A 17,145-nucleotide genomic window follows, 5' to 3' on the forward strand; every position below is an offset into this window, starting at 1 on the left:
GAAAAAACAAAATCCTGCATATATGTCAAATTCACTGTTATTTTAATACTCATCAATTTAAGTCACTATTTCAGCATCTATCGACTGAGAATCACATGATGAAAACAAATCAGTTCTATGCTTGATGCTGTTATCTTCATCTTTGCAGTTTGCACAGAGTGTCTAAAATCATGATTATCACAACATGAACTCTGCACCAAAGCGGATGTGCTGCTCTTTACTACTACTACTGTTTGAAACTCCTTTCATCATAGAGGGGAAATAATCTAATAGCACGATAACACTGAGATCAAGGTGATGGGACAGCCTGAATCTGGTATCAAAGAGACGATGATGAGGTTTTTGCAGTGTCATTTTTAAACTTATCAAAGAAAATGTCTGTTGTACATTAACTGATGTGTTTTACATCAACACATATAAACTACACTGATGAAAACAAACCTTCTACAGCTTCATTGAACTATTTGATTTAGTTGTCTGGCGTTAGCATGTCGATCAATCAGTTTGAGAGTGAGGGGAAGTTCAGCTCTTTCAGTTTTCAGTGTTAAGGAGATTTTAAAAACCGCGCAAATACAATTGATTGAAAAGAAAAAGGTCTCCCTACATCAGGCTTTGAAGCTGCCATTTAGCGGTATGCAGCTGCTCCTGTGTGTACGTCCAGAAAATAAATGTATCACTGCACACAGTGACTTTAAAAAGTCCCTCTGTACCAAAAAGTATTGTGTTCTCTGTGTTGCTGAATTTCTTTGAGTAAATTCTCTTCAGTTTTAGTTCTTTCTGCAGGGTTGCACAACGTGTGAGAAGACAAACCTCAAATTTGAATAAATCTCTCTTTTGTTTCTTTCCAAAGCCTTTTCACACTGAGGGTTGTTTCAAGTGAAAGTATATGATGGTGTTCAAAAGATAAAGACCTGTCATTGACAGTGTGAACTCACTTTAAGGTCTCATTTTACTTTCCTCTCCTAAGATTATAAATACTGACTGTATTATTTCTCCTTCTATGTTCGTCTTCTGTTCAGGTTCTCTTGTCGTTCAATATCGCTCCATGAAACTCTGCCCTCTGCAGGACTGAGAGTCTACAAACCAGAATAGACAAAATGCATCCTGTGGTTTCAATATTGACCGAAACAGGATCACTATAATGAAAAAGACACAACGCCAGAATATGTTTCAAAACCAGCTGCTTTTATTCAAGCACGAATCAAAAGCATTTACATTATGAACATGGAATACTCAAAGGTATAAATATGAGAAGGGACGTGAAATGACACTCACCGAGGCAGAGTTTCTCCTGTCCCATGAATTCCTTGAATGTGCAACAACTTTTCATACCTTCACTTGAGTCGAGTAAAGCTGCGTCGAGCTCGTCCAGTCACACCGCAGCAGCTTGATGTAAGTCTCCTCATCATCTCTCACCTCCACACTGAGCTGACAACCTGAAACACTCAAGTTCACAAAACATTGAGGCACCGTCCAGTCCAGGAAACAAAAAAAAAAAAAAAAACACATCATACTGACCTCACTATTACATAATCATCTCAATCATTTGGGGCAAGTATGTACCCAGTTTGAAAACTCCTCATACCAACAGTACACACACACTAAATACAACAGATTGTTTATGTGGGCTCCAATCAATTCCTCTGCCAGAGACGGGCAGAACTTCAATTCAATCTCATATTAGGTGTTAGTATTTAATTCATTTTGAGCAGTTTGTCATTTGTAGTTTGCTCTGCAGAAATAAAAAATAAGATGGAATTTGGAAGAAAACACTTTAAGAGCTTGTATTTGTTTATTTGAAATCCTCCAAATACTTTATTTTATGTCATTTATTCTCAAATATGACACATTTTTATCCCCAGGTTTAAACTGTAGGCAAATTAGTCTAAATACATTCTTTGGATAAAGTAAAGTTGGAGATCTTAGAAATATACTCCCTCCACTGCACTCACATTCATCACTCCTGAAAAAGGCATCTGACTAACTGCCCAGTCTCACTTTCATCTGAGGTAAGCAGTGCATCACTGTGGCCTGACTCTTCACACGGCTCCATTTCAACTGGCTGATCACGCAGTCAGTTTCACTGAGAGGAACGAGCGCGCAACCCTGAATTCACAGCCTCCCTCCACTAAGATGTATCCTGATTGGCTACTTCAAATATATGACGAGGGAAAATTTAAACCCAGATGAGATATCAGCTTGAATCGAATGAGTTTTTGCATTTTCAAATGATAAATAACTTGTATTTTACTTAAATAAAATACATTTTCTCATACCAGTATTTTGTTTTTATGTTGATACATTTGATGAGAAAGTGTTTGCAGTTTGTAACAAGATACTTTTTGACGTGTTTGTGCTCATCTGTCCTCTCTGTCAAACAGCTTTTACAAACTCTGGATCAATGACAGCTTTCACAGTCATATGCAGAATGATTTTCTAAACCACTGGGAACAACAAGAAAGTCTTTGTTATGACTGGAAGGTAAAATCTGGTTTTAACTCGCTCAAGTGTTCACTACTGCCTAAACTGGCCGTGACATTTACTGTTAATGCTCTCACCTCCTCATGTACAGGAAACACAGCCTCATTATTTATGTCAGCACGCTCACGTCTCGAACCAAACTCATTACATCCTGACACCATTTGTACAAGCACACTTCTAAAGCTGACACTGTACCTCTGCACGATGAATCACAGCACTTCGATTATCCTGGAGGAAGTTGTTCCACTTGCTGTTTAACACCCATCATCAGCAGCGATGGCTCGGCTCGGTCTCCTCGTGTGCTGCTGCTGATGAGTGATTACAGGTCGTCTAAACCTATTCTGCCCAGACACCTTTGACTTTTTTTTAATCACGCCTGCAAAAATAAGGGCATTAAACACTAATTTAATTCATCTTCATGAATTGAAACAGTTGATCTTAAACATTTTAAAGAAAGCTACATGGTCTGAGTAAAATAAAATAAAGTACAGGTGTCCTTTAACATCTTCTACTGGCTCCTGTTCACTAATGCACTTTTTCCACGTTTGGCATATGATTCGTGATTCTTGATACTCAACATTACTTGGCAGCTTTTGCAGCTAACGTGAATAAGTCAAGCAGAGACTATTTGGCCTCTGGTTTCCTTCTGCTGACATTCAGCTATGACCAGTGTTTGATGGTAATGAAGTACCTTTACCTAAATACTGGCTGGCTCCTTTGAAGAGAGATGATGATACAAAACATATGACCATCCCATAAAGTTTACTGTATCATCATTACACGACCAGTGTACAGTATGAAGTATTGAAAGTGTTTGATGCTGTCCACATGTTAATTCCATATTAATAATAATCCAATTATTTAATATAAAACTCTCAAATGGACCATTCTGCACTCTTCTTTAATACCTTGAAATTTCAACTATGTTTTGCTGATAACAATTTCATACTTTTAGCAAAAAACACTGAGTATTTGTACTTTATGGAACTGCTTTTGTTAGTTAATAGATCAGAGTCACTTAGACTTGTGCACAGTAGACTTCACAGTAATTTGTTCTCCAAAATTATTTGTAATTTGACGAGCAAAGTGACATCAAGGAGGAAGTTCACTCAGCACCGACTGAAAGGAGCTGATAAGACAGGATACATCACAAAGTTTTTTTTTTTGTTTTTTTTTTAATGCTAGATCTGCGACTGTCTCAACATAAAATGTGCACTGTGAGTCCAAGTTTGGTATCTTTTCACCTTCGAACCAGTTTTTATAGATAATGTCTAGTATGTTTGTAGTAGTCTTAAACATTTGAATACGTACCCGAGTCAGCAGTTCAGGCCATCTTTATACTTCACCTGTGGAACGGGAGCAGCTGCAGACAGGGTGACACTCAAACCTGTGACACCTCAGGGCTCCAGGAAAGCTTGAATCCCAGCTGTGACACCGTGTGGACGCCCGGGGAAGCTGCTCAGGTCCCTTTAGTTTGGAGCAGCGATGAACAGGAGCAGCACCGTCTTCATGATACACATCCTGCAGCAGAGTCTGACTCACTGATAGCAGGAAACTCTTCACTTGGCTTTCATAAGCAGTTTGGCACAGAATCGTTTTTTAAAGCGTGCAAATCAGATCAACATATCAACTAAAGATTAGGATTCCCTGCACAGGCAATCTTTCTCTTCTGTTGCGTTTCCTTTCCATTTTATGGCAAATAAAGCAGATGCTGTCTCACTCTGCTGACTCGACCTCCTCTCCGACATGAGATGAGACAGGTTTGAAGTGTGGCCCTAGCAGAGATCTTCCTTCAAAACTCCAATGCAAGAACAACAAGCAACTACACAAATGAACACCGCTCTCCTCCTCCAGACGCTGAAGCAACGCTGAAGCAACGCTGCTGGAGTCAGATGAAAGGCCGGGGCCTCCGCACGCCGCTGTGCCTCCAAACGCTGCTGTGCCTCCGCCGAGAGGCTGTCAAGATGGAGATGACCCGGTGATTTTTGCACAAACCACACGGATGAGCTCTCTGCTGGTGCTCAGCCACACCTCCGGTCACATAGGCCAGAGGCGACTGAGGAGTAAGCCACATATGTGAAGAGACACAGTGACTCTAGCTTTGCCTTCGCAGATGGACTGAAAAAAGGATTCTAGTATGGCCAAATTTCAATGTGAATGAAGGTCACAAAGAGGTCATTCAACAACTGATGATCAACAGAATGAAAACACAGAACCGAGAGGCTGACACTTCCTCTCCTTTCTGCTGGGAAGGCTCCTGCTGTCAAAGTGATTAAGCCTTTAGAGTTTGATAGACAATTCCAAGAACAGAAAAGGTCACAAAAGTTGTCTTCCGAGGCACTTGTGTTTCCCACGAAAGAGTAAATTTATTGAGACAAAATCAAGTGCATGTCGCACTTTGCGTTTTTTTTTCTGACACGTATACTTCTTAGGCCCATGAGCAATGACGTTCTCCATTTCTCTCTCCAGATATCCTGAGTATACAAATCTTTTTTTTTCCCCTCCATTTGAAACACAGAACTCAAATCAAACCATGAAAACCAAAATTAACAGTCCTTTCAGAGGAAGGCGCGTAAGACCACCGGAGGGCGGCGTCTCTCCTCCGATTCGTTCAGAGGATTTTATCACAGTCCACTGAGAGCACAGCAACATGTTCTACATACTGACTCCTGGTCAGTTATTAGAGATCTGCATGGCATACACATAGCGCTTAATTTAGAGGTTACATCATCTTCTTTTAAACAGTACATGCTTTGTTGGGGTAGTTACTGTACTTGGTGGATTTTAACACAAGTGAATAATCAACCAATCATTGCTGAACTGAACTGAATATGATGCCAATGAAAGTACAAGATAGAAGGGACGGACACAAAAGCAACCCTTTACGATGTAAGGCCATTCAAAACAGACCTATCAGCTCACAGCCTTTCACACTCGGTTTTGTTTAGGTTAAAGGAAGCTGATTCAACTGTGAAACGATCAGTCAGTCCACAAATACTTAATAAGCAGCAGTTCTGATAATTAGATGATCAATAAATTAGTCCATTTTTGAACATTTTTCGTGGTTCCAGATTATCAAATGTGTATTTGCTGCTTTTCCTCATCTTACATCATAGCACACTGAATATTCTTTGTAAATATGGGTTTTTCATTATTGTCTGTTGTTTTATAAATAATAATTTCATTAATCAAGAAAAGCAGCTTAGCTTCGTCGATATCAAATATAATCAGCCATAAATATGAGCTTATGACATGATGCAGATCAATACAACACCTCAGGGTCCAAAAAAAAAAAAGCACAGAGCTAAAAGTCTCCTCATTGACATCATTTCACAAAAAGTAAATATAATTGTCTTTATAAAGGCTGTTTTTTTTTTCAGTTGTTGTATTGATCTGCATGCTCGTGTACAGGTGCTCGCTGCTTGTGTCCGTCCCTCCACACACAGACCAGTGCTGACAAACAGACAGGAATTCATCTTAACCTCCAGATGTGGCTCAAAACGGAGCTTTGATATCAATCCACTACACTACAACCCTTAAGGCTTGCATGTGTGTATTCTAATATATCCAGAAGTAAATTAGGAAAGAATAGTCTCATTTTTTTCCACAAATTTCCTTTAGCTTTACACAGAACTGGCCCAAACTGACAAAAATAGAAAAGCTGTCATAAGGAAACTTTGAATTAGGAAATATTCAAAATGTTAACTTGGTCAGCAAAAAGTAATACAGATGCACATCTGGAATATACCTATTAACGAGCAATGGGTAAAGCTTTAGAGCAAATATATTTCCATAATCAAGAGAAAATTCCTATGTACATGAGTTTGATTTAATTCATTCACAGGCTGGCAAATTATAGTACTACAAACATGGCAACTGACCAGTTAAATCTATGCTGAGTACAGATAAAATGAAGGCTAAATACTTTGTTTTGGATCTTAAATTCCTTTTTTTTTTTGTATAGGCAGGCATTGTATGAAAGGACATAAAGGAAATGTGTTTCTTTTGAAATAAGATAAGGCAACAAATAGTATCAATTCACAGAACTGTAGAACTTGCTCTGAATTACTTTAAGCACAGTACCCTTCAAGTCATGTACATTTATCTGGTAACTAAATAGCAAAAGTCACCTGTATTAATAATCAAATCCAACTGATCAAAATGCATTCAATTCAACGTGACTGTCACTTCTATGAACCTTCAGCAGGACGAGATCAAAGCCAGCCGTCACCCTGCTTTTTTTAACATTACCTCTCCCTGTTTTGACAAATCACAGTTTAACAGTTTAAGAGATTGTGACATTAACAATTTGAACTTTTTTTTTTTTCACGATGCTCCTTTTATAATGACCATCAACATGTAGTCATCCTCTGATTTGGCAAAGGCTTTGGCGGAGGCATCCAAGAACTGCTGCGAGAACTCGCATGGGGGGAAAGCGTGAAGGACTCCTCCGTGCTCCTTGTCACGGCTGCCCCCCACAGGGAGGCTGATGATGCCAGCCGCCTCCTTCTGCTTCAAGTAGGAGACCAGGTTCTTCAGAGGCCTCTCAGTGGAGTTGCTGGCGTCCTGGACGCCTCCATCTTCAGTTTTCCCAGGCACGGCCAGGAGGATGGAGTATCCGCTGGAGCCGGCGGCCTTGATGCGACGAGAAACCTCATCTAGCTTTGGCTGGTCCAGGCGCAGGCGCTGGCTGATCTTCAACTGGGACACCTGACCGCCCGTGGAGCCCTCCACCAGCAGGCTGGTAGCCACCTCCACGTCTCCCTCCAGCAGGTGCAGTGATGTGGGAAAGCTGCTATTCTTCAGCAGGAGGACACCCTGCCAGGCCTGACTCAGCTTCTGGCCTCCAGCTGCTGGCTTAGCCTGCTGGCCAGATTTGGAGGAAGAGGAGGATGAAGGGTGTCCGAGGCGATCCTCCTTTCTCGCTGGGCTCTTCGATGAGTCACTAGCTTTGCGTTTGCGGTCCTTCTCAGAGCAGGAGCCTGGCTCAGCCGGGCTGAGGGTTTTTCTTCTCTTGCCTCCAAAGCCAGTGTCCTGGCGCTCTCTGATGGGGGACGTTCTGCCAGAGCGAGGCAGCCGTTCAGGGTCACTGTAGCGTCCCCCATCTCGGCTGTTCCCTCCAGGACTGCGCTCTAATGAGCTGCCATGACGCCGCATGCTATAGTCACTGATGTCAGGTGAGTGATCCGGCCGGCAGCCATCATCCAGATGTCTCCTTTTGCGGCTTAGATCTCTACTTTGGAACTCACGCTCAACTGACCAGGTCTCACGGGAACACCTCTCCAGACGATCCACGGGGTCAAAGCCTGCCCCTCGCATCCTATCATGGACACCCAGGCCAGACCATTCAGCGCTTGAGTACAAATCTCTGTCTCTGAAGCGAGCAGGAAGTGGAGGGGATCTTTCTCTCACTCTCACTGCGTCAGTAAGGCGGTGGGCAAAGGGCTCAGGAACTAAGTCATAATGCGGCAGGGGGAGGGGGAGCTGCATGTACTGCTGCTGCTGGTAACGTTGCTCTGTGTCCGCAAAGTCCACCCTGAGTCTCCTGTCAGGGCCCCCGAGAGGGAAGCCTCTCATGTGAGTACATGCAGCTTGAGCAGCATCCAAACTTTCATACTGAATGTAAGCCCAAGCCTCACCTTTCCTGTAGTCTATAGTCCTGATGGTGCCAAAGCGGTCAAACTCCTTGGCCAGTGCAGCGAGTGGAACCCAGGGTCCAAGGCCCCCCACCCACAGCCTGGTTGTGGGTGTAGGTTTACCGTAGCCGATTTTAATGGGGTTGTGACCCACCACTTTCCCCGACATGGCCAATTTGGCACGATGAGCCATGTCGAGATTCTCAAACTTGATGAATCCATAGGTGCTGCTCTGGCCTCTCACGGCCCGCTTTATGTCCACCTCTGTTATCACCCCAAACCTGTCAAAGGCCCTCCTCAGGTCACTCTCTGTCACGATGACGTCCAGATTGCCCAGAAACAAAGTCCTGTTTGCCCTGTGGTCATCCTCAGGGCTCACCAGGTCCTCCTCACGGTAAACAGCACATTCAGGGATGAAGGGGGGTCTATTCCTAGCATCATACACCGAAAACTCTCTGTCTCTTTCCAGGTCTCTTGTGTGAGGTGGAGGAGGGGGAGGGGGGAGACGGCCCAGAGCCAGCTGCTGTAACCGGAAGTCTCTGTATCCCAAACCAGTGGGAGAGAGAGGTCTCTGGGAGTGGAGGTGCCTCTGGCCTGAGGGGAAACTGTCTTTTGAAACAGGGGAGCGGCTTCTACGTCTGTTCATGTAAACCGTTTCGATTTTCAGAGGACGGTCGTACAGCACGAGCTTCCCGCGGGCGTGTTTGGCCGCCCGGGCGTCATCCGGCCTCCTGAAGTTCACAAACGCCACCCTCTCGTCGTTTTCTCGACTAATTTTAACACTCACGTCCCCAAACCTCGTAAACTCATGAAACAGTCCATCCTCTATCTCCTCGTCGTTCAGCTGGGAGCCCAGTTCACTTATTTTGAGAGTCTTGTACTCACTTTCGGGGACTGACGGAGGCCGAGTGTCGCTGCGTGAACCGGACCTGGATGTTTCCGCGGCGATGTCAGCGCCGCCGTACGCCTTGTTCGGCGAAATAACTCCGTAGTCGTAGCCGCTGCCAGCCCGACTGGATGAATTGTGTCCGTCTGAATCCCTCATGTCTCTTTTGTCACTGTGCAAACTTCTCCTTTGAGCAGAGCCGTTGCCGTTGTTGCTTCCAGCCGTCGACAGGGATCCGGTCTTCTTACCGCTCGGGTGGCTTCCTCCTCGGTCTCTGCTATCATCTGGTGCCCGGGAGCGTTTCTTCACCGGCGATCGTTCTTTCCCCTTCATTTCCACCAGCCGATACGTGCAGTCTACAGACACTAATCCGTATGAATATGTCTCCTCTCTGCCACTGAATTATACCTAAAGTCTCTCAACTTGGTCGCGGTTTCCACCACACTCTCAAGCCAGCGACATAACCGCCATGTTGGACTACTTGGACTATTGTACAGGAAGTCCCGCCCATACGTCCGCAGAAGAAGATGATTGGCTGTGCAGGTTGTCACTCGCGTGTACAGGAAAGCCGCTCGCCTATTATAAACAAGGGTGCGGCTCCGCTACGGGGTCAAAGAGCGGTCCTGAAGGCAGAAGTTGATTTGAAAGATAACAGTTGTCACAGACTGCGGTAGCAGGAAGAGCCGATTTACAATAGTCTCATCTTCGTTTGAATGAGTTAATATGAACACAAATAAAGTATGAGTCGATGCAGGCTGTATATAGGTATAGCATAACAAAGAGTTTGAGTGTGTGAGTGAGAAAATGTTCTTGCGAAGAATTTGTTCAGGAAAGCTGCACGTTGCCCTTGAAGTAAAGACACTGAGTCATACATGATAGGGAAACACCTCATTTAAGGTGGGGGGGGGGGGGGGGGGGGGTTGCTGTTGGAGTAGTATTTGACTAGTATAAAGGATACTGTAGTATTTCCATTTTATGCAACTTTATACTTCATCTCAAGGGCAAATACTTTATTTTACTCCACTTCATTTGGCTAACAGCTATCGTTATACTTTACAAATGATAATTTGCCACACCCTTCCTGCCCAGTGTAAACCATGTATCTCCAAATTCTTCTGATAAACTGAAGTATGAAATGTTCCTCCATGGTTTGAGAAAATTCTCCTACTTCTTAACACAAATAAACTATTGAAAAATCCTCTTAGATTAGCTGGAAATGCATTGTCACAAAGCTGAAAACAGGTCTGTTTTTCTAAGCTCATGAAAAGTTGGCTTTTTAGAGATATGTGGTTCTCACAGGACTGCGACTCTGCAAACATATGATGATCTTATGGAAAATGATGCATTGCAGTAGATTAAACTACCCAGCAGTATATAAAGTAGTTAAAATGAGCCCAACCTTAAGCAAATACAGCAGTAAAATTATTTCAATAATGTACAATAGTAAAACACTGGCAGGGACCGGCTTTAGTGACTATGAAATAAACAACTGCAGATAAAATACTTACACTGTATACTTTAGGCTTTCATATTTTCCTTTCCACTTATCTTCTTCTCCCAGCTGAAGAACTTAATGTGATGTATATTGTATACTTGTGTAAAGTAATGGCGAAGATGTAAGAGAAATCAATTTGTGAGGCAGGTGGTTATATTTAGTGCCACAGTGTTTATATTTCTGGTGTCTTATCTGACCCTCATTATTTTTAGCAGAACAAAATTATTTTACAATGACAACACAAGTTCAAACTGTGTTTTAAAGTGATCAGGCTGTGTGTAACAGTGTGTGTGTGTCTGTTCCAGCCGTACACCAGTTCGCCTGCTGGATACTGAACAAACCATTAGAGGGCAGAGAAGCTCCTCCTAACAACCACATGAGCTTGTTGAAACATAAGGACGTTTTAAACTTTGATATATTTAACTGTGCTGTTTGTTTTCTGTGTGTTTATAATCTATTCGAGAATCTCTCTGAAACACAATTAAACATAATAAAAATATGAAACAGAACAAAACAAAAAACACATGCACTAACATCAAAAACATAAATTACAGCATACAGTTCTTATTTGTCCTATATTCATATTTTGCATATTTTGAAGACACAGCAGCTGGTCTTCCTGTATCACATCATTCTGAAGTCATTTCATTTCATTACCTCCTATCATCTGTACAAAGTCCAAATTTCCTGTAACATTCCCTCTCAGCATCAGTGCAAGAACATATATAATGTACCTTTGGTCACATTATACCCCTCAGATCATTTTGTTTAACAGGCGACCTTGAACTTCAATTAAACCCATTTTCTCTTGTTTTTCTCACAGTATTTATACTGTACCAACCCAAGTTACGCTGCACCCTAACCGTCATCCACGCTCTACCAATGCGTGTAGTCAGTGATGTATTTGTTGACATGTGGCCTTTTTATTATTATTAATGACACACAGGAATAAAATGCTGAGGCATGTATGTAGGGCGCTCCCACGCGTAGGATTACAGCCTGCTTGACAGCAGGGGGAGAGGTGGTCATCCAGTTATTAAACTGTGTTGCTAAATGGGCAGAAGAGCTGACAATTCAGAAACTTTTTTAAGTCCACTGTGACACACATGCAAACGTATATGCACACACATGCACCAAATGTTTGTTTCTTTGGCTTAATTTCCATTTCTTTAGTTTGCTGAGATTCTTTAAAATGGATGAAATGTATCACAGAATTATTTATGTTAACTTCCAACCAAGTTTATCTTTGCACCCCTCTGGTATCAAATATTTTAATTCTGTGTACTCAATAACTTTTAATCTGTAACCCTTTTTTTGTCTCCCTTTGTCTGACCCTGTTATTTGTTGCATCAACCTTGTTGCACCAACAATACTTAGAATAAAAAAATGCAGCGTGCTTTGCTGCAGGGGTATTTCAAAAGGATTATTCTGTCCAAAAAAATGGGGACAGGAGCTTTGCCCTCAACCCTGTGAGCTGGACTGGCCCCTCTTTGAGAGACCATCTGGTGAAGTTCTTCTATAGGCCGTCACATGACTCTGCACAGGCCCAGCAAGGCAATCTGCCACCCAGTATTAAAATGGGTTTAAATGTGTGTGTCTATAAAGATAGTATGAGGGGGGAAATTTGTTCCTGCTTTAAATCTCTTTTCAATATCCAGGTCAGGTGTTTGTCCTCAAATGGAGCAACAAAAGCATTCATCCATCGCGTGTCATCAAAAGTGTGCTTACATATAAAATTGGTGGCAGACTTATTGAGGGGAATAATACTTGCTGTGCATGTTCACATCAGCAGAAAATCAACAGGAGGAAATTACACACAGGAACGTTTAAATGACACATTTTAAAAAAGATTAAAGCTGTTTCAGACTATCTCAAATTCATCACGGCGACTGCTGTGAATTCACCCACATGTGAAACCTTGACTGTGCTGCAGCAGACAGGCATTTCATCTGTTAATAACCATCAAAACAGAATGGCATGCAGGGTTTTTCTTTTTTTTCTTTTTTTCTTTTTTTCTTTTTTTTTTTGTTAATGAGCTGTCAAAGGGGAAATCTGCAAAGGATTAGTGAGGGAAAAACAGCTTTTAATGAGTTTCTATTTTTGTGTGTCGCATTAAGGTGAACAGCACGGCCTGACCCACTGCACTCTGGCTTTCATGTGAGACAGATGCCTGGTAACACATCTGTTTGTACATTTCTGTCATCAACCAACCAAAAGACAGCCAAACCTTCACCTGTCTAACCTGAGCAGGTGTGCAATCCTTCACCAATCCCCCATCACGTTTGGGAAAAATGGACAATCATCTATCTCGATCCTCACACAACAGATTCTGATTTCAACCTGCGTAAATAAACACACCATGTTGGACTGATGCCGTATGGTGGAGTGCTGCAGAGTCTGTTTGAGCCCGACATGACCCACTTTCTCCACTGTCTGAACACCTGCAGCACATCCCTGTGCACTGATGCACTCTGGGAAAGCAGGAGGCGCTACAATACTGTGAGGATGCATCAGAGGATAAAGTAGACACCCAAGACAGACACATAATAATATTTATAATAAAATCAAGTTATGCATGAACTAAAGCCCTTTCTTCATTTCTTCATCTTAGGTAAAGGCAAATAATTCATGAAGTTCTCATACAGGTTTTGTATGATACTGTATGAGGTACTACAGAGTTCAGTGAGCTTTAACCCTCTTGGCTAAAAGAATCATTGAATTATCAGTGCACTGATCACAGAGAGCAATATCATGCAATGCAAACATCAGTTGCTTTAAGTCATCCATTCACATCTGTCAAAAGTGTTCACATCCACTTGCTTTCAGCAGCAATTATCGTCTAGATGTAAATTTGTTTGTTCAAGTGCTTGTTCCAAGAATAATGGACTAGATAAGCAATACTACAGAGCCCAGTGCAGGCTGGAGCTTTTTTAGGAGCTGAGAGTGACCCAGACAGCACAAAACACAAGGGGAGAAACAGGAGGGAGGGAGGGAGGAATATAAATGAGACTGGAGTGAAGGAAAAGTACTGGGCGGATGTGGTGGTGCAGATGCAGAATGCATGAGCGCACGTGAGTGGAAGTGGGCGGCAGGGAGCACAAAAGAAAGCGGGTGCTGCAAAGCGGTGGAGGAGAAGTTAGAGGCGACTGAAGGTGAACAGCAGAGAGGAGTGGAAATGTGCTGTGAAAGGATGCTGACGTCAGACACCAAGGAGCACGAGGTGCAACCACAATCACAGAGGATATTTCAAGCAAAGAATCCAGAGAGAAATTCTCTGTAACAAGAGGGAGGACACTGTGCAGAGGGACTGTGTCAGAGAGCAAAAGGAAAGGATGCTGATGATAAAACTGATAAGACGTCATAGAAAAACATTTTTAAAAGACAAACAAAATGAGTGCAGTAACATCCAGCTCGCCAGAGAGTGACGCTGACGGCTGCACATTTAAACCTGAGAGGAAATAAAGTCACTTAAGCTTTGCTGGTGTTTAGATTTATGTTTATTATTCATGCTAGCAGTGTGATTCTGTATCAGTCTGTCGATTGGTCCACCACTTTGATCCCAACTGAAAACTATTGAATGGACTGCTGTTAACTCTGACAGGCATTCATGGCTCCCAGAGGATGAACCCTGCTGACTTTGATGATCCCTGACCTACTCCCTGATGCCACCATCAGGTCGACGTTAGTGGTTTTTGAGAGAAATGTCACAAGAAAATTTGGCACACAGCCATATCCCTCAGGATGATTTGTAATGATAATGTGATCCTCTTTTCATCAAAGTCATCATATGGTCAAAATCTCTATGTTGGTTTAAGACCAAATACCTACAAAACTAATGACTTCACATCAGCATCTGCACTTTCTGCATAGTACTAATTAGCAAATGTAAACTAAGATGGTAAACATGGCAAACATTACACCTGAAAAACATCAGCATGTTAGCATTGTTAGCTTTGGCATCAGTCCAACCCACAACTGTGCCAGAGTACAGCCTCACACACAATAACCAAGAACTATTTTCTGTGATTTAACCAAACCACAAACTCTGTTCTTCAAGGTTGGAGTGACGCTGAAAAAAAAAAAAAAAAAAAAAGGTTTAAAAGTATGTGAAATGAATGCAGGTATGAGGAAAATGACACAGCGTAAATAAAGGCAGAACAAAGCTGCAGCTCCTCCAACTCAGATGGGACTGTTCGGTCATTTGCTAACCAGAGAGGGCAGCAGCGCTGCTCTGCCAACAGTCCCATGGGTCTGCAAGGCTGCTGATGGAGGCTTAATAAAACCTAGAAACATAATGTGAGCAGATCACTGAGTGACACACCGCTGTCCACTTAGCAGATGCCCTCCAGCACTGCCCTGGTCATTGTTATGCTATTTCAATCCTTGTTGATAAACTGGCTTTACCAGTATTAATCATCCTGTTCAACTCTTTTCATTCACAATGTACGGTCTCAGACATGTTCTTCCAATCATCTTTTCTAACATTTTGTCCCATGAGAAGAGGTGACAAAATGTTAGAAATGTTAGGTTGTGGAAGCAAAAATGGGGTGAGAAAACAATGCAGATGATCATTTTTAATCCACTTGTAAAACAAGAGGGGGAAAGTAGAGCTGGGAAGAGATATGAAACTTAGGTTTCAGTATAGTAAAACTACTTAAGTGACTTCTGATTAGGATTAAATAAATATGTCAATCTGTCACTTATACAACTTCAGAGACTGTAGATTAAATGGAAATGGAAACGGAAGAAGAAACCCAGCAGTTCACACGTGTGGATGCTTCAAATGAATTTTCTTGGTTTCCCACTACAGGAAAAAGCAGTTTATGGAGTGAGGAATGCAGACAGGAGAGCGCAAAGATGAGACAAAGTCTGTCATATGATCCTGAGGTTGCCACAGCAACTGCTCCCAGTAGTCAGCTCGAAGAAGGTGCGTCAAAAGCGTCACCGAGTGAGGAACGGCTGTAGAAATAGGAAAGATAGATCAGGCCCTGTGTGGATGCTGTGCTCTGCTGTGGGTTTCAGTTTAACCCAAAAACAGTCTTTACAACATCCTACTGCAAGGCATCACAAGCAGAGGGGATGTGAGATATGAGCTTTGATTGAAATGTGCTGTAGAAATCAGAAGAAAGTTCAAACTGTACTCATGCTTGTTAAACAGGATATTGTTAAAAGCCACTAAATCCCACATATGCACATCCTATTGTTATGTATAATCACTCAGAACAAGCTCCACGGTGATGATAATGATGCAAATGGAGAGAAACACCAAGAAGCAAGTGAGGACACACGTCTGATGAAGTCCACAGAGGAGGCAAACACGGAGGGCAAAATAAATCCATAGGGTCAGGGTGAAAAATGGCCTCGCGATGACGTCTTCCTCCTCTATCTCGGCGGTATTAAAGAATATTCTGTCAGCTGGTGCGTGATTTATGGTCCCCTGGGTCCCCTGTGTCTGCTGCAGTCATGTCGCGTGTCCAGTGTTTAACAGAGAAAAGACCACCCACTGCAAGTCCAAAGACTTAACGCTGATGAGGGACATAAAGCTGTTTGTCAGGGATTATTAGACAGCAGCCATCTATAAAAAGAATTATCTGTCCCAAGAGATGCTTTTGATCAAAACAGTGCTTTACAGACTTTCATATCAATGTAAGTCTTGTCTTAGTAAGTAGATGGCAGTGACAACAAGTAACTAAGTATATGTGTTACATTATATAGGCTAATGAGTACAACTTTGAAATATTAATCGTATAGATTAAACTGAAGTTTTGACCTTGTGACCAGAAGGTCACCTGTTCAGTCCAGTTCAGGATAAATCTGGGTGGATAAATCTTGCCCCTCCTTCATTTACCACCACTGAGGTGCCCTTGAGCAAGGCACTTAACCCCAACCTGCTCCAGTGGAGCTGCTCAGTGATCAGCACGTGAGAGTGTGGTTGTACTGAGCAGCTTCCAGGTGTGGATGTGTGTGATCAGGACTTTCCTGCAAAACAGTGAAATCTCCCTCAATAAATAAATAAAGGTGAAAAATAAAAACTAGAGCAGGGAAAATTAGCTCCATGTTGGAGAGCTGGAGATCCTGCTAACATGTTAAGGCCTAAATAATAATGATGCAAGAATATAACAACCTGACACCAACAGATGCCTTTTATACACACTTTAAGTACACTCTCAACTTTTTCTTAAGTTCATTTGTGAATGCTGGACCTTTACACATAATTGAGTATTTTTACCATATGTAGGCTAATTTTACATAAATGATCTGGCGTGTCTTACTCTACTAACACATTTGCTCTTCTTCAAGCACAAAACGTCCTTCTTTTTTCCCTTTCACTGTATTATTCATTTTGCTCATGTATTTATTATGAGATTAATTCATTTATTAATGCTTATTCATTGTTGAGCGGTGGGAAAAGGCTTGCTCATCTGTTTCTCAGTGCAGTTAATGCCAACAGCCTCTCTGTGTCTTCTTCTGGGGCGATGCTCACAAAAACTCACAGGCATTATTCTTTATGACCTTTAGAGAACCTTTTACTTCTGCGCATCGCTCGCTACATCCTGACAGGCCAGCGCTGAATGGCTTCAATTTTTTATCAATTGAGACGGGGATGACGAAAGCAGCGTCACTCACTGACTTCCTCAGGTAGGAGT

The 17,145-nt window shown here is 42.4% G+C and overlaps 1 pseudogene across 1 annotated transcript; it reads right to left on the minus strand.

Annotated features, from left to right (window-relative positions):
* Window positions 1-1,205: 1,205 nt before the first annotated feature.
* LOC143337787 (RNA-binding protein 15 pseudogene) lies at window positions 1,206-9,480 on the minus strand (annotated as a pseudogene). The gene has a single exon (XR_013079203.1). The product of XR_013079203.1 is annotated as an RNA-binding protein 15 pseudogene (transcript).
* Between the last annotated feature and the right edge of the window lie 7,665 nt (window positions 9,481-17,145).

This window comes from Chaetodon auriga, chromosome 2 (genome assembly GCF_051107435.1).
Source record: "Chaetodon auriga isolate fChaAug3 chromosome 2, fChaAug3.hap1, whole genome shotgun sequence".
Taxonomy (NCBI): domain Eukaryota; kingdom Metazoa; phylum Chordata; class Actinopteri; order Chaetodontiformes; family Chaetodontidae; genus Chaetodon; species Chaetodon auriga.